We start from the raw sequence: 23,359 nt of genomic DNA on the forward strand, positions 1-23,359 counted from the left end.
GTATGTATTTCTAAATCCACACAATCATTGGAAAATGATTCATGGTAAAAAATATTTATTAATGACACTGTTATCGACAAAGTCGCTCAATTTTAAACTTGTCATCATATATTTATTAGACTTTTGTTTATCGTTAAAAATTAAATGATGGTTGGGAATTGTATTTTTTGTGTGATTTAATATTTTATCAAAAACATAATCACCAAAAGAACCGTTTTTGCAATCATAATCAATGCAGTGTTTAACTTATGCTTGTTATTATAAAGGTATGTAGAAATAGAATACTCAGTGTAAGATATCTTTTTATGCACCCGCTTATGATCAAATTCGATGTTTTCGAAAGTCATACCGCTACGACTACTAGGGACATGTAAGATATTTTTAAAACGTTACCAGTTACATGTACGGAACTACCGTTTTTTAGTTGCCTACTCAATTCAGTACAAGGATCAGATACATCGGTATTTTGTAATCAGTATTTGTACACAGTACCACTGAGAAACAGTATCAATAGTAACCGTTACACGTTTGCACTTATTTTGCCCGTCTCTATTCGTTACGGCGACAGCCGATGGTCGGGTTAGCTTGTGTTCAATATGCGGCACGCTAGAAAAATAACTGCACAGGTCACCCGTCCCACCGGCGCAGGTTGTGACTCGCTTAGGTTCAATATGCGCCGGGACTTAAGGCGGGTATACATATGCGCTCTGCTCGGTGTGCGAGCCGCTCGCGCACAGCATATTTGTTAAATTAGTACGTGTTTTCAAGTGGCACACAAACGGCTCGCACACGGCGCACCACGATCTAACTTCTGTCGGCTTTTCAACAAATGCTTTGATGGTTCGCAATACGTATTTGGACGGGTTTGCGAGTGGTTTGTTGGTTTTGGGGAGTTGAATATTTGTTAGTAATGGAGTGATCGGAAGGAAATATCAAACTTATTGATGTTTACCGTGGAAAATGAAAATGTGATGATGACATTGAATATATTTAAACATGTTACCTTGCAACCCCCAACTTGTTACCAACTTGCAACCATCTTGCAACAAACTTACAGCCAACTTGCAACCAACTTGCAACCAACTTGCAACCAACTTGCAACTCAACTTGCAACCAATCGGAATGAAACCAAACACTTCTCGATGAGAATAGGAGAAGCTACTCCCGACGTCGGCCGATATCGGATCTGATCTGATCGGAGAAAAACGGATCCAATGTAGGCACCCACATTTAATACTAATTATCTACAATTACTAAATATTCGTAAGTTTCCTCTGGATCGCGGAAGGTTCGTCAAAATGAAAAATTTTAACGAACATTAACCGCGCCACGAACTTCCGCCTTTAAGGCGGAGATACATATCCGCGCCGCGAATTCCGCGCCGTGTGAGCGCCGCGCGTTCGTGGCGCGATTAATGTTCGTTAAAATTTTTCATTTTGACGAACCTTCCGCGATCCAGAGGAAACTTACGAACATTTAGTAATTGTAGATAATTAGTATTAAATATGGGTGCCTACATTGGATCCGTTTTTCTCCGATCAGATCAGATCCGATATCGGCCGACGTCGGGAGTAGCTTCTCCTATTCTCATCGAGAAGTGTTTGGTTTCATTCCGATTGGATTGGATCATTCCAGTTGGTTGCAAGTTGGTTGTAAGTTGGTTGCAAGATGGTTGCAAGATGGTAACAAGTTGGGGGTTGCAAGCTAACATGTTTAAATATATTCAATGTCATCATCACATTTTCATTTTCCACGGTAAACATCAATAAGTTTGATATTTCCTTCCGATCACTCCATTACTAACAAATATTCAACTCAGGCGCCCCAAAACCAACAAACCACTCGCAAACTCGTCCAAATACGTATTGCGAACCAACAAAGCATTTGTTGAAAAACCGATAGAAGTTAGATCGTGGTGCGCCGTGTGCGAGCCGTTTGTGTGCCATTTGAAAACACGTACTAATCTAACAAATATGATGCGCGCGAGCGGCTCGCACACCGAGCAGAGCGCATATGTATACCCGCCTTTAGATTTTAATAATAAATACACACTATTCTTATCAGGCCTAGAAAAAAAATAGCATTAGATTAACCGGAAAAAATGTAGAAATGATAATATTTCAAGACTGTGATCATCAACTTTAATTTTACGTGTTGGTATAACATTGTTTTTGTTAGACCAGGACATTTAACACTAAAAACACAGGAATAAATCTATTTTTAAATATAGTAGGTACATAGAGACTTGCAAATTTTTGCATTCTATTTATACTCTGGGCTAATTAGCAAAATTCATGGAAAAGTTATTTACCAGCATTATCGAATTATAAGATCCTATATATTAATAATATAGGTATGCAAAGTCCGCAGATAGTGTGCTACTTTTTTTATAAACAAAATGGCGCCGACAAATCGTATATTTTTCAATTATTGCTCTATAACTCCGAAGATTTTAACTTTACAACAAAAATACTCAAATAAAAATTCACCGCAATTAAATTCTGCATAGAGATATGTTTTTCACGATTTGCTCCGACGAAAATTTTCCTCGGAAAATGCGGGTTTTCCTAACAAAAACTATAATTTTCAAATAAAGTTTTAGGTAAGTAATTATTAATCAATAATTAAATAACTTAGTGATGTCAAAGATTTCTTGGTATAGATTGTAATTCCAGAAGCCGGTGAAAATTAAACGAATATTTTAGCAACAATTCAATTGTTAATTAACAATTTACGATCGCAATAATAACCAAAATAATCATGACACATTGATCAAACTTATAAAGATTATAAAGATGAGATGCTTGTTTAATATTTTATCGACAAAATATAAATTTTTCTTTTTTTTGCATAATCTTTAAATTTTGAAAAAAAAAATAGTTATAATACGTTGGTCTAATTAGTAAAGTACAAAGAAAGGTTATTTACCAGCAATTTTATTGCTTTAATCGAATTATAAGATCCTATATATTATTAATATAGGTATGCAAAGTCCACAGATAGTGTGCTACTTTTTTTATAAACAAAATGGCGCCGACAAATCGTATTTTTTTCAATTATTGCTCTATAACTCCGAAGATTTTAACTTTACACCAAAAATACTAAAATAAAAATACACTCCAATTTAATTTTACATAGAGGCATGTTTTTCCCGATTTGCTCCGACGAAAATTTTCCTCGGAAAATGTGGGTTTTCCCAACAAAATCTCGAACTTTCAAATAAATTTTTTGGTCCAGTAATTATTTATCAATAATTATATAGCTTGGTGAAATAAAAGCTTTCTTGGTATAGATTATAAATTCAGAAGCCGGTTAAAATGAAACGAATATTTTAGCAACAATTCAATTGTTAATTAACAATTTACAGTCGCAATAACAACCAAAATAATCATGAGACATTTGTAACAACTAGCTGATGATTTTCTGCTGGAGTGAATGAAAAGGGAGTGGTAAACTCCAACAGAAGTAGTAAAAAGAAGAAGGTCTACTTAATGTAGCCAAAGGACAAAAATGTGTGGCTTCTCCGTTGAAGAAGCTGGAGTAACTAAAATACAACTTTGTAGTAGTATTTGTATGGAAGGATGCCAAGACAAAGAATATCGAATTGATACAGGACTAGAGATGAGAAATCATTAACAGATAGATATAACTTGAATGGCTAGCTAAATATGTATGAGAAGGGCCACTTGACACTCAAGGAAGGATTCGGCCAATTTGCACGGCTATTTTTGGCCAGACAATAGATTAAAGGAAGTGACAATGATGGCTCGAAAAGAAGATATGAAGATAATGTTCAGAAAATAGATAGAGTAAATATAATAATATACTGAAAATAGAATGAATTTTTGGGCGCCAGAAGAAGGATAACTAGGTTAACGCTCTTCCAGGTATTCTACGCTGCTATAGAGTATGTTAAGTTTGTAGTACAAGTATGTGAAAAGTTATTAAAGATTATTAAATTATAAAATATACTACTAAAAATAAAGGAGTAATAAGAAAAAAAAATCACAATAAATGTATATTTATTGAATGTAACTACTAGATCTTTTTAACAATCTCTGAGTTAGGACAAGTAACTAGTGTGTAACTCTAACATGACAGGAAAAAGTGATACTAGTGAAAGTCAATTACAAAATCATCATACAACTATGATCTAAGAATACTCTTTATAAGGTTAGAAAAACTGACTACGGGTACCTCTAATACAGGAAGTACAACTTACAACTAGGTTAGTAGAACCCTCACCAAATAATAATTGTACGTTTATAATACGTACACCTTAATTAAATACTACCTGATACTATATATAACATATAAATACCTCACTGTGAGTGGGACAGGCACAAGCCTTATTGAATAAATAAACCTACGAGTGGATACACAGATCCTTTTCCTAACTCGTGGTTTATAATAGTAATAATAACAAGTGAAACCAAAAACTAATCTGAGGGATTAGAATCCAGAAGTTCATATGAATTTAATAAATTAAAGTTAAAGTTAAATAAAGTTAATAAGTTAAAGTTAAGTAAAGTTAATAAGTTCAAGTTAAATAAAGTTAATAATTACAATTTTGACTAATATGTGAAGTTAATTTTTAAAAATTTAATTAAACATATACTAAAATAATGGAATGAGTTTAAATAATTATACAAAAGTGGAACACAGCCTAAAAATAATCAAGATAAGAGTACCGACTACTATTATCAGGGAAAATATCTGAGCTCAGAAATTTATACCTTTATAGATTGCAGAGTGTTGGGGAACGCTATCAATTAAATATTATGTTGTAAAGAAAAAAAAACCTATAAAAAATATAAAGCAGGAAAAATGTGTGTGCAATTGAACTATAAAAAAAAATGTACTAAATATCACAAAACCAGTCTGTCTTTAATAAGAGCACAGTAAATGTTCCCAAACAAACCACTCTTTCCTAATCTTGAAGTTGATGTAATGAGCACCCAAGGGTGCTAACTCTCGCTAGCAGCTGTCCTGCTGGAGGTACAGGAGAGGAAGACTGGTAGAAAGCAGCTGAAGGTACTCAAAACTGTTGGAAAGCAGCTGGAGGTACTCAAAAAAAGAAAATGTGGAAATAATCCAGGCTGGTCGCCTATTGATTGTTTCTCTCTGTGTGGTCTGGCCTTGGTGTTGTTGTAGGGTGGCTTTAAGATTTCATGGTAGGTGCTAAAAAAAACACAGTGTGGTGTTACTACCAATCTACCAATGTCAAAAAAAAGAAGCAAGAGATACGAGGAGGTGTTTTTATTCCTATGGGAATAAGAAGAAATAGGTCATTAAGTCCAAAAACTTGAATGACTAGACAGCTTGACCTTTTATCAGGTTGCTATCAGATGACCTTGGTCAAATAACACAAGTAATTTCCAATTGAAATACAAAATATAATTACTGTGAAAGAATATTTTATTATAATATATACACCGGTATATAGATATATTATACAAGGATGAAATATAGTAAGACTAAGCGATGGATACTTATTTGATCATCGTTCAAAAGATAGGAGTTCTGTAGACTTGAAAGGAATATAAAAAATGGAGTTTAAATTAGCTCTATTTTCCAACTGGAAGCACAAATTAACAACGAATATTGAATTATCTCTAGATGAGTTTGATCCATGAAAATAAAACATAAAAACCATGAAAATAGACTATGTGAAACTTAGTTAGCAAATGTCAAGGACTTCCAAAATGGCTGAATAAAATACTTAATAAAATGTGTATTTACCGGGGTAGAACTCATTGGATATAGTATGCTCTAAAATTCTTCAAATCCACTGCTGCTGGATAACTTCACTATACTTTTATTGTAATATTTAATCAATTTGGAACTGAGAATTAGAGGTGAATAATTGAGTCTAATGACCCCGCACACTACGATTCAGACCGAACACTCGAGAAACAATGGCAATCCAAGGCTCACGTTCACAGCTGAATCCTTCGTACCCCTCTACTAAGCATTGGCTGTCAAAGTGGGGAAACCAATGTTGCCACGTTTTAAATGTGACGTCATCAAGCATTTAAAAATTCTGAGATGGGTTTAAGTTCTATTTGAATAAACATTGAAAGAAAATAATTCTGAAAATAATTAAATAATATTTTGGATAGTTAAATAATATCTTCCCATCAATAATCGATTCTATAAGGGGCGGAACGTCACATTCCCTTTCAACCACCAGAAAAAAAAATTTTATTTAAAAAAATTTTTTTTTTTTTTTTTTCAAAATATTAAACTAGAGTAGTAGTGCTTAGTGTATCATTCCCCGTTGATTCGCAAGATTACAAATAATCACCACTAATAATCAAGGGAAAGTAGGATGGTCACTGCAGCAAATACCGGAAATTGCAAAATATGACCCGAAGTCCTAGTAAAAGTGCTAAAGATGAGACATAATTTATAATGACAAATAAGTGTCGAATTGGCAGTAAATCCAAAGTTGAACTATCCATGGACATCAGATTTATAAGGAGTATATCCAAGGACGAACAACCAGGCAAAGGTGAGAGCCAATTCATACCATAACGCAAGTACATATACTAAAGTCACCAATGAAATCAATAACTATAATAAGTGAAGAATCAAACACTCAATCCTAAATTGAACTAGCAATGGACACCAGATTCGTAATAGCATATCCAGAGAAGAACAACTAGGAATATTTATAGAATAATTTTCACCAATACCAACTAATATAAATAGTGAACATACCAAAGGAATGCAAACACATTAACCAAAATAAATGTGGAATCAGACACTCAATCCAAAGTCAGACTATCAATGGACAACAGATTCACAAAAGCATATCCAATGAAGAACGACCAGGAAGATTTATGGACCAATTCACATCCATACTAAATCATATAAATAAATTAGGTCTACGTACACCCACATCCGGTAATACGAACCTATACAACCAAATAAACAAAATAAGTGAAGAATCGGACACTTAATCCAAAATCGGACTAGCAATGGACACCAGATTTATAGGAGCATATCCAAAGAAGAACGATCAGGAAGATTTATGGACCAATTCTCACTAATACTAAATAACTAACTAAATTAGCTCTAGATCTACCCTCATCCGGTAATATGAGCCTATCGAAACTAAATAGTAAAAATAAAGGATGAACTTATAAGTTCTATGACTCCATGGTAAATACAAAATATGACGGGAACGAGCTCCCAATCTTTCATAAGACTGTATATTCATGTGAACATACATAGGATTATCCAGGAGATATTCCTGAATCTAAGCAACAATTAATGCCTAAGGAAAGAAGAGGGAATCTACTAAAAAGAAAATCAATAATTTGTCCCAGTGGGTTAATCACTAACATTACGACTCTACGTCTATGGAAAGTCAAGCATCTATATACTATGAACTAAGAGACATAAAATAAGCAAACTAGACTTCCCTATTATCGTGTGAAAATGTGCCTGGAATATTTGGAACAATTGCACAAGAATGGTTAGGAAGTGTTGTACACCATTTCCCAACCAGAAATATTATCATGGATAAACATCTGCCTACTCTGACAAGAAAGACATGGATTACGAAATCGGATAGCAGTGATCAGTTGCTGAACTTCGAACCCACGTATTCACCAACTTTGAGCATTAACAGACTAGTTCATAAGAAGAAATATGAAGGACTCAAGAATTCATTTATAAATCAAAATTCCAAATTCATTCCAGAATCATCCTGTGGAGGAAGTAAGAATCCGAATTAATATAAAGTATTTAAGGTACCTGTGACAAATATCAATAAAGTAACCCAATAACAAATTAACAACCACAACTTCTTTCCAATATGGCAAATCCAATGACATGATATAAAAACAACAAAAAAAAATAATAGGTATGTAATCAAATATCCAAGATATAACACATAATCTAAGATATGGTAGTGTAACATAGCTCCATCTATATTAAGCAAGAATACTTGTATGAGCCCACACATCCAAATATCTTAATATATAATAATCAACAGCCCTTTTATTCTGAGAGGTTGAGTACAAAACTAAGAGTACAAGTGGAGGTTATTAACTTGGTAATACTACTGGCTGGATTAGTATTTGAGAATATTTGTCGATAATGACTCAAATGCAATCTATAATACAAAAAAATAATAATAAACTCATACAAGCGGTATTACACAAGAATTCGGTACCTAATAACTAATACGTGAGAAATCATCAAGCCATGCCGAAGGATAAAAATTGCTATGGTCAGGCATTATCTGGTGATTAACAATTTAAACTAAAATACTATACCATAATAAAACTAATTAAAGGCAAACACAGGAAGATATTAGCTTAAACAACCCTGTTAAGCTAATCTTCTTCCGATGAAGTTGAAGAATCCACATCGTCCATGGTGTTGTCAGGCAGTAAATCCTTTACATGAAATTGACCAATTCGCTTATTAGTCGAATTGTCCTTTAATTCATAAATCAAAGGAGATATTACCCTTGAGACAGTACATGGGACATATTTCTGGCAAAACTTTGCAGAAATGGCATCACCCTTATTGGATTTGACAAAATTGCGCTTTAAGACTCGATCACCAACAAAGAATCGCAGATCTCGTTTCCTCAAATTATAGTGCTGCTGGTTCCTTAGGTAAGAAGTTTTTAACTTCTTCCTAATGTCTGCGAAAATATGAGGTAACGTCTGGAGATCATCTAAGCGATGAAGTTTCTCAGATATTTGAGGAAGATTTTCGGAATTGTCTGAAATTACACCAAAATAATCACCTGATAAAGCCACATTCCTACCAAAATTCAAATATGCTGGAGAGCACTGGGTAACTTCATGGACAGAAGTCCTTATGGCTTGAGCTATGGAATGAATATATTGATCCCAAGCTCTGTGATCAGGGTAAGTATAGGACCTTAGAGCTGTGACAATACTGCGATTTACTCTCTCAGTATGATTTGCTTGTGGATGGTAGGCAGCATTATAAAAGGTCTTTTGAACCTTATATTTAGCTAGAAGATCTTTAAAGGCCTTCGATACAAACTGAGGACCGTTGTCACATGACACAATTTGAGGAACACCATACACCAAAAAGACTTGTTCCTCCAAATATTTTAAAATTGCTGGAGTTGTGGCCTGGCGAAGGGGACAAACTAAAGGAAATTTAGTGAAATAATCCACAACTACCAGGCAATAGGTATTACCCTTGTAACTCCGAGGATAAGGTCCAATGAGATCCATTGAGATCATCTGCCAAGGAAAATTTATGTTCCTGAAGGAACCCATAAGTCCAGCCTGTGGTAGGTTACTTGGTTTACAAGTAGCACAAACCATGCATTTAGAAATGTACCTTTTTATAGACTTCCGCATACCAGGCCAATAATATAATTCGGCAATACGGTGATAAGTCTTATAAAAACCAAAATGACCCGCCGTAACTTCATCATGAAACATATGCAGAATATTTTCCCTATTTGGCGTAGGTACAACTATTTTCCACTCCGACATATTGGATAAGGACTCTATCGGACTTAAGATGTGTTTGTACAGAATATTATTCTCTACCTTAAAATCAGGATATTTTTGTGGGTCTTGAGTGACCCTATCAATCATATTCTGATACCACATATCAGGACTTAAAGAGGACAGATCTAGGACATTAATATCATGGACACGTGAAAGAGCATCTGCGACCACTACCCCGTTTGCCTTTCTATGGACAATCTTATATGAATAGGCAGCCAGTTTGCATATCCATCGAGAAAGCCTCTGTGAAGGGTTTTTCATACTATGAAGCCATACTAAGGAACTATGATCAGTAATTATAGTGAAATTACGACCTTCCAGATAATAACGAAAAGCTTCTAACCCATGGATGATAGCTAAGAGTTCTTTCTCCGTAGTTGAATAGTTTTTCTGGGCCTTGTTCAACTTCTTACTAGTGTACGCTATGGGGTGTTCGGAGCCATCTTTCAACTGAAATAATACGCCTCCAGAAGCTGTATTAGAGCAATCTGTCATTAGATAAAAATGCTCATCAAAATTAGGTGACATCATAACCGGAGCGCTCGTTAAAGCATCTTTAACGCGCCTAAAAGCTTCGTCAGCCTCAGGAGTCCAAGTAATGGTCTGTCCCTTTTTCCTGTTCTTCAAAAGATCAGTAAGAGGTGACAACAAAGTAGAGTAGGACGGTACAAATCGCCGATAATAGCCACACATTCCCAATATCCTACGGACTTGGGTGGTGGTCTTTGGTATAGGAAAATTTTTGATAGCAACTATTTTCTCAGGATCAGTCCTCAGCCCCTGGTTATCCACAACATAACCCAAGAACTTAAGACTAGGGCGACAAAACTGACATTTATCCAGATTGACCGTTAGATTAGCTTCCTTAAGACGTAAAAATAACTTATCTAAAATTTCCATATGAAGGGAAAAATCAGGAGTGACAACCAAAATATCGTCTAAATAATAGAAAACATAGGGCTCTAACGGTGGACCAATGACTAAATCCATCAGACGACACATTGTCTGAGGAGCAGAAACAAGACCGAAAGGCATGGTGACAAACTGGAATAATCCTTTACCACTGACAGCAAAAGCAGTATACTTCTTGCTCTCTTCACTCAGTGGGATCTGTAGGAAGGCCTTAGACAAATCAATAGAAGAGATGTATTTGGCATTCTGAAGTTTGCTCAAAATCACATCTATTCTGGGGATAGGATAAGCATCCCTGTTAGTTGTGATACTGTTTAGTTTTCGACCGTCAAAGCAGATCCTGAAGGATCCATCCTTCTTCTTCGTTAACCAGAGCGGAGAACAGTAGGACGATGTTGAAGGTTCTATGATATTTAAAGCAAGCATCGAATCTACTTCCTTTTCTAAGTCTGCCTGCCAGGCTTGAGGTATGGGGTACTGATATAATCTGAAAGGAGTGGGATTTCCCACTTCGATAGTGTGAGAGATTAACGACGTACGACCTAGTTTGTCTTTTGAAGAAAGAGTAGTAAATTTAGAGATCATACTCTCTAATTGCCTTTGTTCAGAGCTTGATAAACTAGCAAAATCGTGAATAGCACTAAGGGTAGATAAATTAAATTCAGATATGGAAAAAGAAAAATCAGAACAACTTAAGGTACTATTGAAAGCATTGAAAAAGTCCATACCTAAAATTATAGAATTCTGCACGGAAGGAATAACATAAAATGTAATTTCCCTACATAAATCTGCCACTGTGATTTTAATTTGGAGTTTGCCCGTAATGGACTGAACTGTACCATCTGCAGTAGATACTTGCAAAGATGAAATGGGCATAATGGGAATACTAGAATTTTTCAATAAATTTAACGAATGTGCCCCTATCAATGAAATATTAGAGCCACTATCTAACAAAGCTAAACACGATTGTCCTAAAATTTGAATAGGAAGATATGGCCTATTATCATTTTGTTTCCTAACTAATAACGAATTAATATCTAGATCTAAAGTATTTGGTTGTCTACAACCGTTATATGGAACTAACCCAGACGTATCATCATCATTAACAAAACTAGAATCTAATATAGATAATGGAACCACATTACTATCACAATTATTATTGTTACGTTGAACACTACCAATCAAAGAAGCGTTTGTAAATGACCATCTGTGATCATTTGAATCAAGCGAATCTAACGTATTATCTATAGAAATAAATTTCTGGTTTAATTTTGTTTTGTGGTGTGTGCTGCTTTCTTGAACGACACCCCTTTCCCTTTTCGTGAAGATGGGTTTGGGTTGCTGGATGTGCTTGGTCCAGCAGTTTCGTTTGACGATGGGGTTTGATTCCCTGATTGGATGTTGGACGGAGAAACGTTCAGGGGACGGACCTCCGACGTGTCGTTTCCCGAACACTTAGAACAGTTTCTTTTAAGGGTGTTCTCTCGGCCACAACCATGGCAGAAAATACGATTTTGAGGAATCCCACAATTGTAAAATGGGTGACCAGGCTGATCACAATTCCAGCAGACAAGAGAACTAACAACCGAAACATTATGTTCATGACCCTTATTTAGCCAAGAACGTTGCCTAAAGGAAGTTGGCTGAGAAGAAGAGTTAGAAGAGGATCGAGATGTGGATGGAGGTTGAGAAGACCAGGATAACGTTTCCTCCAAACGTTTGCATTTTATAGTAAGGTCATCAATGTTCTGAATGTCCATAAGAGCTAATTGTTGATGATAAAAGGGCAATAGACATTTAAGGATGATTTTAATTTTAGCTAAATCTGACAAAGGAGTGTCTAAACGACTACACATACCTAATATAGTATTAATAAACATAGTAACAGATTCCCCAGGTTTCTGCTTATGATTCTTAATTTGATCTAATAAATCATCCTGGAATGAATACGGAAGAAAATCCGACTTCAACTTTTTAATCAGATCAGACCAACAAGAAAAATTACCCCTGTTATTCATAAACCATGTAAAAGCGGTCCCGGTGAACAACTCAGCAGAAGCAGCAAACAAATCCTCTTCAGAAACACCTCTAGATATTCGAAGACATTCAACCCTTTCTAAAAATGACATCACATCAGTGTGCTGTTTTTCACCTGAAAATGAAATACCCCATTTGTGTACTTGAACAGGTTTGGAGTACGTAAAGCTAGGTACATTGACTGAAGCATTAGGAGTAGAGGTAGCAATGGGGTTAACTCTAGAATCAAGTTCACCCTCTAGTGTTAATATTTTAAGAGAAACAGACCTCTTGAACGGTTCCTGTTCTTCAGAAGGACAGTGTAGCAAGTGTACACGGGCAGAAATATGGCCTAGACGAGATGTTAATCGCGCATACTCTGTATCCTTTACAGTTCCCCTAAACTTTTCGATTTTTTTAGACAAGCTGTCCAATGTTTCAGTGATTCCTTTTTGTTGTTCCTCAAAAGGAAGGGATACAGCTGAAATTTGGAGAAAACTTCTATTGCCAGCTTCTTGTTTCAAAGCACCTCTCAAAAGATTGCGTTTTTTATCGACAGTTGTCGACTCCTCTGGCATTATGTCCCGAATCTTTAATTCATAATCCAATTCATCCACCAGAAGATGTTCAGCTTTAAAAGCACACATGATGAGAGCAAAGTTATTGACAAATAGTCCAAAGAACAGAAATATGAAAAATATGAAAATATGAAAGTTTGCACGCAAAATATATATAATATAAACCGAGAAAATATCAGCAACACACCAACAAAATCAAAATAGCCAGCAAAAAAAAACATATATATAATGCAGTATATAATCTAATAAATAAGATCAAATAAATATATAAGATCAAATAAATGGATAAATAATCCAATAAATATTGTATACTCAAGTAAACCTACTACCTAAATACTGGAAGTAAATTTTTTTATTTATATGTAACTTACCACCACTCTAGAAAAAATATATATCTATAATAATAATAATAATAATCAACACTTAGTTGTACCTCCAACTATACCACTATTGACTGAAGAAATAAAATTGTTATATGAATTATATTATTAATAGCAATATTAAATATAAGTTCCCAATAAAAATTCAAAATCTAACCCAGAATGTAAGCTGCACAAACATATACTATAATGAGGTCCCAAAATATAAACAAAAATCAAAACAGCGTTTAAGAATACCTGATATGTATCAGAAATTAAAAATAAAATAAATAAGTAACAATATGTGTATAGGATACCAAACGGAAATAACAAAGAGATTTCAGATAAAAGAGAAGAATTGACCTCAATGAATACTGTCTCAGACCAAAAATAAAGCCACCACGTTGGAAAGCCGATGTAACAACTAGCTGATGATTTTCTGCTGGAGTGAATGAAAAGGGAGTGGTAAACTCCAACAGAAGTAGTAAAAAGAAGAAGGTCTACTTAATGTAGCCAAAGGACAAAAATGTGTGGCTTCTCCGTTGAAGAAGCTGGAGTAACTAAAATACAACTTTGTAGTAGTATTTGTATGGAAGGATGCCAAGACAAAGAATATCGAATTGATACAGGACTAGAGATGAGAAATCATTAACAGATAGATATAACTTGAATGGCTAGCTAAATATGTATGAGAAGGGCCACTTGACACTCAAGGAAGGATTCGGCCAATTTGCACGGCTATTTTTGGCCAGACAATAGATTAAAGGAAGTGACAATGATGGCTCGAAAAGAAGATATGAAGATAATGTTCAGAAAATAGATAGAGTAAATATAATAATATACTGAAAATAGAATGAATTTTTGGGCGCCAGAAGAAGGATAACTAGGTTAACGCTCTTCCAGGTATTCTACGCTGCTATAGAGTATGTTAAGTTTGTAGTACAAGTATGTGAAAAGTTATTAAAGATTATTAAATTATAAAATATACTACTAAAAATAAAGGAGTAATAAGAAAAAAAAATCACAATAAATGTATATTTATTGAATGTAACTACTAGATCTTTTTAACAATCTCTGAGTTAGGACAAGTAACTAGTGTGTAACTCTAACATGACAGGAAAAAGTGATACTAGTGAAAGTCAATTACAAAATCATCATACAACTATGATCTAAGAATACTCTTTATAAGGTTAGAAAAACTGACTACGGGTACCTCTAATACAGGAAGTACAACTTACAACTAGGTTAGTAGAACCCTCACCAAATAATAATTGTACGTTTATAATACGTACACCTTAATTAAATACTACCTGATACTATATATAACATATAAATACCTCACTGTGAGTGGGACAGGCACAAGCCTTATTGAATAAATAAACCTACGAGTGGATACACAGATCCTTTTCCTAACTCGTGGTTTATAATAGTAATAATAACAAGTGAAACCAAAAACTAATCTGAGGGATTAGAATCCAGAAGTTCATATGAATTTAATAAATTAAAGTTAAAGTTAAATAAAGTTAATAAGTTAAAGTTAAGTAAAGTTAATAAGTTCAAGTTAAATAAAGTTAATAATTACAATTTTGACTAATATGTGAAGTTAATTTTTAAAAATTTAATTAAACATATACTAAAATAATGGAATGAGTTTAAATAATTATACAAAAGTGGAACACAGCCTAAAAATAATCAAGATAAGAGTACCGACTACTATTATCAGGGAAAATATCTGAGCTCAGAAATTTATACCTTTATAGATTGCAGAGTGTTGGGGAACGCTATCAATTAAATATTATGTTGTAAAGAAAAAAAAACCTATAAAAAATATAAAGCAGGAAAAATGTGTGTGCAATTGAACTATAAAAAAAAATGTACTAAATATCACAAAACCAGTCTGTCTTTAATAAGAGCACAGTAAATGTTCCCAAACAAACCACTCTTTCCTAATCTTGAAGTTGATGTAATGAGCACCCAAGGGTGCTAACTCTCGCTAGCAGCTGTCCTGCTGGAGGTACAGGAGAGGAAGACTGGTAGAAAGCAGCTGAAGGTACTCAAAACTGTTGGAAAGCAGCTGGAGGTACTCAAAAAAAGAAAATGTGGAAATAATCCAGGCTGGTCGCCTATTGATTGTTTCTCTCTGTGTGGTCTGGCCTTGGTGTTGTTGTAGGGTGGCTTTAAGATTTCATGGTAGGTGCTAAAAAAAACACAGTGTGGTGTTACTACCAATCTACCAATGTCAAAAAAAAGAAGCAAGAGATACGAGGAGGTGTTTTTATTCCTATGGGAATAAGAAGAAATAGGTCATTAAGTCCAAAAACTTGAATGACTAGACAGCTTGACCTTTTATCAGGTTGCTATCAGATGACCTTGGTCAAATAACACAAGTAATTTCCAATTGAAATACAAAATATAATTACTGTGAAAGAATATTTTATTATAATATATACACCGGTATATAGATATATTATACAAGGATGAAATATAGTAAGACTAAGCGATGGATACTTATTTGATCATCGTTCAAAAGATAGGAGTTCTGTAGACTTGAAAGGAATATAAAAAATGGAGTTTAAATTAGCTCTATTTTCCAACTGGAAGCACAAATTAACAACGAATATTGAATTATCTCTAGATGAGTTTGATCCATGAAAATAAAACATAAAAACCATGAAAATAGACTATGTGAAACTTAGTTAGCAAATGTCAAGGACTTCCAAAATGGCTGAATAAAATACTTAATAAAATGTGTATTTACCGGGGTAGAACTCATTGGATATAGTATGCTCTAAAATTCTTCAAATCCACTGCTGCTGGATAACTTCACTATACTTTTATTGTAATATTTAATCAATTTGGAACTGAGAATTAGAGGTGAATAATTGAGTCTAATGACCCCGCACACTACGATTCAGACCGAACACTCGAGAAACAATGGCAATCCAAGGCTCACGTTCACAGCTGAATCCTTCGTACCCCTCTACTAAGCATTGGCTGTCAAAGTGGGGAAACCAATGTTGCCACGTTTTAAATGTGACGTCATCAAGCATTTAAAAATTCTGAGATGGGTTTAAGTTCTATTTGAATAAACATTGAAAGAAAATAATTCTGAAAATAATTAAATAATATTTTGGATAGTTAAATAATATCTTCCCATCAATAATCGATTCTATAAGGGGCGGAACGTCACACATTGATCAAACTTAGAAAGGTTATAAAGGTGTGATGCCTACTTAATATTTTGTCGACAAAATATAAATTTTTCATTTTTTTGCATAATCTTTAAATGTTTAAAAAAAATTGTTATAAACAAATTAACATTTCTTAGAAATTGTTTATTATATTCTAATTTTAAAAAATACTTAAAATGCGTATTTCATAGGTCTTGAAAATGAATGCTTTAAAAAAAATTTCCAACCATTTGCAAAAAAGTTAGGAAACAGCAAAATAAATATACGATATCTCCATTGTTTATAATTTGTTTTAATTGTTTCAAGGCTTAAAAGTGAGTCTATGGTACAATCTAATTACTCACAAAGAATGTCAAAAATTAGTGCAATGGTTATATTTTAATCAAAGATTAAAAATACTTTTTTTTGTAATTTTTAGGGCGAAAGTAGGCTTGATACAGAGCCGGAGATAAAATGTTCACTCGAAGCGGCTGACACGCTTAAACCCGCGCGAGTTGTGTATGTGGGCGGGTAGCTACGGTACTGTATTATTCTACTTTCGCGCGTGTAAATTACAAAAAAATATATTTATAATCTTTAATTAAAATATAACCATTAAGCTGATAATCGAATTGTTGTATAAATAATTAGCTTGTACTTTAAACTCACTTCTACGCTTTGAAAGAATTAAAAAAAATTATTAACACCGTAGTAATCGTATGTTTACTTTGCTGTTACATAACTTTTTTGCAAATCGTTGCAAAAAAGTTTTAAAGCATTCATTTTCAAGATATTTGAAATGGGCATTTTAGCTATTTTTTAAAATTATAATATAATAAAAACTTTCTGAGAAACGTTAATTTGTTTATACCTATTTTTTTAAACATTTAAAGATTATGCAAAAAAATAAAAAATTTATATTTTGTCGACAAAATGTTAAAGAGGCATCTCACCTTTATAAGATTTCAAAGTTTGATCAGTGTATCATAATTATTTTGGTTATTATTGCGATCGTAAATTATTAATTAACAATTGAATTGTTGCTAAAATATTTGTTTAATTTTCACCAGCTTCTGGAACTATAATCTAAACCAAGAAGGCTTTTCAGTCACCAAATTATTTAATTATTGGTAAATAATTACTTATCTAAAACTTTATTTGAAAATTAAAGATTTTGTTGGGAAAACCCGCATTTTCCGAGGAAAATTTTCGTCGGAGCAGATCGGGAAAAGACCCGTCTCTATGCAGAATTTAATCATGGTGAATTTTTATTTGAGTGTTTTTGTTGTAAAGTTAAAATCTTCGGAGTTCTAGAGCAATAATTGAAAAAACACGATTTTCGGGCGCCATTTTGTTTATAAAAAAAGTAGCACACTATCTGCGGACTTTGCATAGCTATATTATTAATATATAGGATCTTATAATTCGATTCCAGCAATAAAATTGCTGGTAAATAACTTTTCCCAAAAATGGCCTATTCTCCGATAATCAGCCTAGACTATTAGTATTAGAATGACGTCTGGAAAAAAGTCTACAATAGAACAATGGGTAGAAATGCATTATTACATTTTAAAGTGTATAAAACGTATCGAAAAATGCATAAACATGTTAAAATCAGTATATTAAGGCAGATAGATCAGCCAAATTTTCTTATTTCGGGGTATTTGACTCTCTAAACTATAGCTGACGTAGGTACCTTAGCAGAAACCATGCGCAGCAGGTGCTTCGGAGGATGGTTCTGATTGCGTAGTCGTATTCAGTAATCCCAAAAACCCTTGAATAACAAAATCTGGCCCTAAATATACTGATTTTGACATGTTTATGTACTTTTTGATGCATTTTATACTGCAATTATGCATTTCCACCTATTTTTTTTTTCTAAAATTTTTTCCTGTTTCACTATTTCCCTAAAAATAATTTATTTTTTCCTAAATGCCTTGATCTATGTGTATTTTATTGTTATGCTCCAAAAATCTAAAATAATATCTGACCGGGCCAAAAAAATTAGTAGAATTTATAAAAAAATTCATTTTTAATTTTTAATTAGTGTGGACAATATTATATCGAGCACCCCTTGTTTTTAATATTTTTTAACATAATAGATTACATGTCATATAATTTCTATCCATTAAATAGATCGGTGAAGGTCGTTGTTTTATCGGATCTTATACTTATACGAAATACTGAGAAATGCGATTCTCGATATGATTACCGGTACTCAAATACAAAAGTAACAAAAGTAGCCAAAGTAATCAAAGTAACGAATACTGTAAATAATTACTTTATACAAAAGTAACGATTTGTAACGGATACTAGAAAGTAACTATAATCAACATCACTAGTTATGCATGATTATTATTATGAGCACAATTTTATTCCATCGACTTTACAATTCAAAACAAACATACATAATCAAACATAATCGTCCCTCTTCTACCGTTAGATGTCGAGGAAGGTGCGACTAGCTTTTCATGAATTTTCTCCACTATTTTCTCTTCTTCGCCATTTGTGTTGGTTCGTGTTAAGATTTGGGCTTATTTTGTAATATATATGTTGTGTCCCTGTTCTAGTTTTTTATTGGTCTTCCTCCTCTGTTTTTCCCTATTGGTTTACCTTCCCACACTCTTTTCACTTGTCTGTTACTGTCCATTCGTGTTATATGACCGAACCATCCCACAATTTTTTCTATATTGTGTCAAGTAACGGACTAATTTTATTTCTCTTTCTTTTTTCTTCATTTTTGAGACTATCTGTCCTTCTGGCCTCTATCGTCCTTTTTGGGTATTTTATCTCTGCTGCTGGTATCCTACTCTGGTGTCTTCTGTTAAAGATCCAGTTCTCTGCTCCTTATGTCAATATATTAGGCGTTGGTCTATATATTGTTCCCTGTATTGGCATCTTCTTTTTCCTTGGAATTTCTTTGTTATTGAGTAATCCTCTATTTACTACCTGGAATAGTTTTTCTTTATTCTCTAGTCTCTGGTTGACATCGTCTTCGATGCTTTCTCTGTTATAGGCCAGGGTAATAAGACAAAAATATACCCTGTTCGTGACACTTAGCAGCCAGGGCACTGAAGCATTTTTTTCGACAGGTAGTACCTATAGGAACAAATTATAACTATTTCCTGCGTAGGATATGGCGGCCATTTTTATTTATTAACAATTAATTGTCAAAAAATGGCATTTTCCCCTTTTTTTTCAAATCAACGGAAAACAGTGAAACTTATGATTTTTTTGTACAAATATCTTCGATATTATGGAAAAAGCTTTAAAATGAAGTATTACAAAGTTTGATATACTCATTTATTGTTAATATAATTGCGAAAAAAGGTCGGAATTGCAAAAAAAATATTTCCTCAGTAACTGTTGTAAAAATTAGTGTACAGCTTTGAAATTTTTGTCAAATGAGGGTTTTTTGGTGCTTATAATGTGATAAAAATTTGAAAGCGATTCATTCAATTGTTTAAATTTTATTCAAATTATTTATCCCAGAGAGCATTTTTTTTGCAATAACATAAGTCAGAAAAAAATGACCTTAGTACCATTCCACAGATGTCAAATGACAGAGCATGAGCTATATTTTCAACATGGTTTAAAAAAGTAAATAAAAAATGTATTTATTAGTCATAAATAATTATGCAAATTATCATCAATATTTCTTTATAATCTTTTTGAATAACTTTTTCCAAAAAAATAACATTTTTACCCTGTTTTAAGTGCACAACTACCAAGTAATGTTATCTATATCATAATTAATAAAAAATTGTAATAAATATATATAATTTATTATATAACAAAATAAAAAGTTTATAAAGAAAGTTGAAAACTTATTGGTACATTTCCCTGGTGACACTTCCAAGGCTTCTACAATTTGCAAGCCAAATGGATGCTGCAGTGAAGACAAAGGGAAGGAATTCTACACTATGCAATTCACATCCCCCGTTTTGCTATTAGGATTGAAAACTAACTTCATCTTTCAATTGCCAGATGACGCTAGTCACCTAATACCTTCACTTCGGTTGCAATGGGTGGGAAAGCTCTCGACGCTAGTCAATTAGGGTATGGAGAACAGTGCCTACGTTCTTTCCGATGAGGCTCCAATAAGAGCCGAAAATCGCGATTCAGAGGACTGGATTGCGCTCCGTATTCTAATTGAAATGTAAGATTGTTTTGCCTTCGCATTGCAACTGAATAAAAATGGTATACATTTTTATTTTATAGTCGTATTACTCCGTAGAGTAACCAGGTGAATTTTCCGTTGGAACTTTACCGAGCTGTAGACGGGGGATGTGAATTGCATAGTGTAGAATTCCTTCCCTTTGTCTTCACTGCAGCATCCATTTGGCTTGCAAATTGTAGAAGCCTTGGAGGTGTCACCAGGGAAATGTACCAATAAGTTTTCAATTTAAAAATCTTTTAGTAATATTTTTAATATTTTCAATATTATTAATTTTGCTATTAGGATTGAAAACTAACTTCATCTTTCAATTGCCAGATGACGCTAGTCACCTAATACCTTCACTTCGGTTGCAACGGGTGGGAAAAACTCTCGACGCTAGTCAATTAGGGTATGGAGAACAGTGCGTACGTTCTTTCCGATGAGGCTCCAATAAGAGCCGAAAATCGCGATTCAGAGGACTGGACTGCGCTCCGTATTCTAATTAAAAAGTAAGATTGTTTTGCCTTCGCATTGCAACTGAATACAAAAAAATGGTATACATTTTTATTTTATAAGGAAAGGTTTACGATACTTTTGCATAATTATTTATTACTAATAAATGCATTTTTATTCACTTTTTTTAAACCAAGTTGACAACATAGCTCATGCTCTTTCATTTGACACCTGTGGAATGGTTCTAACGTCATTTTCTTATGACTAATATTATTGCAAAAAAATACTCTCTGGGATAAACAATTTGAATAAAATTTAAACCATTGAATGAATCGCTTTTAAATTTCTATCACATATTAAGCACCAAAGAACCCTTATTTGACAAAAATTTCAAAGCTGTAGACTAATTTTTACAACAGTTATTGCTAAAGTAATTTTTTTGCAATTCCGACCTTTTTTCGCAATTATTTATTGCCAATTAGTATTACCTTTTGAAAAAACGCTTCAGTTCCCTGGCTGTTCAAGTGTCATGGAAAAAACCTTATTACCCTGGACTATTAATGATTACTTTTCCCAAGTATTTGTATATACACACACCCAAACTTATAAAGAATCATCTGATATTTCTTATTATTTCCTGCGAATTTAAAAAAACGAACCCACGAAGTCAAACATAATTTATTTTAAAGCAATTTAATAACAAATACGTAACAATTAAATAAAACAATAAAGTATTTAACAAACAAATTGAAACTAGTTGTTTTAAAGTCAATAGAATAAAAAATTTCAATGTAAAACTAATTCTGAAACTTTTTCATTTTTTTTTGGTAGTCAGTTTTATTACCTCTATAAATAGTCCTATGCAAGCTTCAGTTTGCGTGGGCACGCTCCTAATCAAATTTCAACATTTTGTTGTGGTAGGTTGCTCCATTCTTCAAGAGCAGGTTATACTAGCCGTGAGGTGTTTTGTGAATTATCCGGCCAGCTCTAATTTTTCTTTTAAGCATATCCTACAAATACTCTATAGGGTTAAGCTCGGGTGAGCAAGCAGTCTACTCCAAACAGGGGATACCTTCTGCTTCAATGATGCCTCTAGTCACTCTAATGGTATGTGGAGGTCCATTATCATGCATCAAAATTAAATTTTCTCCTGTTGTATCTCTTCAGAGCCTAACTACAGGCTATCAACTTACCTGTGAGCAGTTAAAGTTGATTGGATGAAAATTAAAGGAGTTTTTTCCTCCCCAGAACATTATACTTCCCCTTGCATATTTGTGAACAGATCTGGCAGTTTTTGTTCTTGCTTGTCTTCTTCAACCTCTAAGTACACGATTTCGTGGGTCATCTGATTTTACACCAATCCTGACTTTTTCTGAAAATAGCACCATTTTGTCAATTCCCAATGTTCCAGTTTTGGTGGTGAAGACACCAATTTAGGCGATCAATCTTTTGCTGCCTGGATATCTCGGGAACTCATAACTGTCTCCTGCTGTATACTTCTTGGCACTATCTCTTCTTTTTTTTGTTTTAACTGAAAAAGTTACACCTGTAATTTCCAAAAGCTGCCTTTGGAGCTGCAGGTGAGATATGGTTGGGTCTTTTCCAGCTGATTGGACAATTAAACGATCGTGACGAGCCGTTATTACTTTTTGGCGACTTTCTCTTGCTTTATTTTTAAGCTTTCCTAGTTCATAATACCTAGCATAGGTTTTGGACAGGACGCCCTGTGTTACGCATAGCTCTACAGCTATGTCCCTATGAGAACATTACTTTCTCCACAAGACCAACATCTTTACCTGTTGTAAGTTCTCTAACCCCACATGAGGCATATTTTCGTTTTCGGACGCAAAAGTTAGTTTATTTATTTTCGATCAATTTGCAACTCAAGGAAATAAGCATACGTATCGAGCTGTACTATCTGATTGTCGTATCGATTTGTTTATTTTTATTAAAACCCTTTATTCTTCGCAACAATAACAAGTTTTCTCAAAAGAAATGAATATTGCTTTGAAATATATGGTGATTCCATATAAGCTTGGTTGTGTGTATTTGTTTGATTTATTCTTTTTGTTGATCTATTACCAAAAGTGATCTATCGTTCGATTAGGTCATCCGTGTCTTTTTTGCTGTTTTGTTGCTTCTGTCCCACATACTGCTCAAACAGTTTCCCTTCCAGACCCTGAAAATCTAAATG

The sequence above is a fragment of the Diabrotica virgifera genome, chromosome 5 (genome assembly GCF_917563875.1).
Source record: "Diabrotica virgifera virgifera chromosome 5, PGI_DIABVI_V3a".
Classification (NCBI taxonomy): Eukaryota; Metazoa; Arthropoda; class Insecta; order Coleoptera; family Chrysomelidae; genus Diabrotica; species Diabrotica virgifera.